Raw genomic sequence first — 2,337 nt, 5'->3', positions numbered from 1 at the left:
ATACTATACTATTTATAAATCCCCTTATTAAGTTAGTTTCATCTATTAATTAGATCCCAACTTAGAAGGGAATTACTAAAAGTTCATTTTATTTGTAAAGTTAATTGAGAATGCTTTTTATTTAATATTTTTATAAATTAATAAAAATTATTCATAATGAAAATATTATGCATATAAATTATTTTTTACCATTTAAATAAAAATAATTTTTTATTTTTATATAAAATTTTAATAAATATATTTATTATATAAAAATTTTCACCCACAATCTCTCATAAATCTAATATTTATAATTTTTTTACTTTTTTTAGATCATAAAAATAGCTTAAATTTTATTATTTAAATAATAATATGTAAGAAAAATCTTATCTTGAAATTGACTTGATTGGAGTCGAACCTATAGGTATAATGATAAAAAAAAAACAACGTCCAATAAGTCGAAGCAAAGACCCAAAAAGTAAAATACGTTTCACGCTATTTTTTAAAAAAATTTCTTTCTTTTGATGATGGCTTAGTCACTTACCATTTCAGCCATTTTCTCTTTACTCCTTTTAAGAAGCCATGACCTAAAAGGAAAATATGTTTCACCATATAATAGGTGTTTTAATGTAGCAATGCAACGAGAAATACATGACTTTTTTTTCCAATTAATTAAGTTGAAGAAAAAATATTTTTAACTTTACCACTTATTTAGATATTTTTATATTTGTTTAACATTTTTATTTAATTCTAATTAAGTAATTTTTTATTTTAAGTGAAATTAATGTTTTCTTTGGGGGGTTTGATAGTGGGTGGTCCCACAATTTTTTTACACAAATCAACTTTCGTATTTTCTTCATTGGTGGTCTATTCGGTGTCCAATGGAGCTGTTTCTTTCTAGTAGCTAGTAGAATTGATGATCTTTAAGGTGTATGGTTCGATTTTCATTTTTGGTATTATAGCTTGGGGTTTTTGACTTTGAAAGTCAGCCTATTTTTGGTGATATTCTCAACTGTTCTCTTAAAGTTTTCTTGAGATTATTTGTTGATAGCCTTGTTTGAGTTGTATACTCTTTATTATGACTTGGTTGTGATCTTGTAGCAAGACTTTAATTATAATGAAATATTTTGTGGACTTTTAAAGTCATGTGGTTTTTACCCTTTACTTTAAAGAGGTTTTCCATGTAAAAATTATGTGTCTCAATTTATTATTTTTGCTTGCGATATTGTTGTTCATTTGCATTGATTGTTGATCTATTGTGTTATTGGGTTTGTCACAATTACCAAATTGATTTTTCAGGAGTGAAAGAATATCGATTATGCTTCTGCAGTATTTCATCGGGTTTAGTTTTATCCAACAAACTGGTATCAAGAGCTTGGTTCTTAGGTTCAATAATCATTGAAATTAGCACTAGTAAGATGATTATGTTGAATGGCATAAATTATCAGATTTGGTGGAATAAGATGAAAGATCTTCTATTTGTGAAGGCTTTGCACCTTCCTGTTCTTGCTACTTAAAAACCAACGTCGAAAACTAATAAAGAGTGGGTGTTTGAGCATTAGCAGATGTGCAATTTTATTCGGAAATTTGTTGAAGAGAATGTCTATAACCACATTGATTAAGATACGCTTGTACGAACATTGTGGAACAAGCTTGAAAACTTGTATGCTTCGAAGTCTGGCAACAACAAGTTATTCATGCTTAAGAGAATGACGACGTTAAGTTATAAGAAAGAAACTTCTATAGCCGATCACTTGAATGAGTTTCAAGTTTTGTTGAATCAACTACTTGGTATGGGAATTAAATTTGATAATATGATTATGAGGCTTTGATTGCTTGCTACTTTACGAAACTCTTGGGAAACGTTTCGATTCTCACTCATTAATGCTGCTCAAGGTTTTTCATCACAATCTGAGGTTCTACTTATCGGAAGTAGGGGAAAAGCAAAGACAAAGGTGAAAAGGGTTGAGATAAAAGCTGAAGTAATCCGAAATCAAGATACAAGAATCTTGAGTGTCATCACTACAGCAAAAAAGGTCGTATTAAGAAATATTGCTACAAATGGAAAAAAGAGAAAAGATGCGATGGCGATAAATAAGAAATAAGGAAAAAAATGAGAAATTTGAACATGTTACTGTTGCTATTACTAATGATCTATTAGTCCTTTGTAATGAGAATTTGATCAACCTAGCATGCGATGAGGCTAGTTGGGTGATAGACATTGGTGCTTCATTTCATGTTATGTCACGAAAAGAGTTCTTCATATCTTATACTTTTGATGATTTGGGGGTATTGAAGATAGGTAATACAACTTGGTATAGGTTGTTGCATGGAAAATGTTAGCTTGGTCACTAATAA

The sequence above is a fragment of the Gossypium hirsutum genome, chromosome A05, assembly GCF_007990345.1.
Source record: "Gossypium hirsutum isolate 1008001.06 chromosome A05, Gossypium_hirsutum_v2.1, whole genome shotgun sequence".
In the NCBI taxonomy this organism is placed as follows: Eukaryota; Viridiplantae; Streptophyta; class Magnoliopsida; order Malvales; family Malvaceae; genus Gossypium; species Gossypium hirsutum.
The sequence above is the reverse complement of the archived record's forward strand: the minus strand, read 5'-3'. Positions refer to the sequence as shown.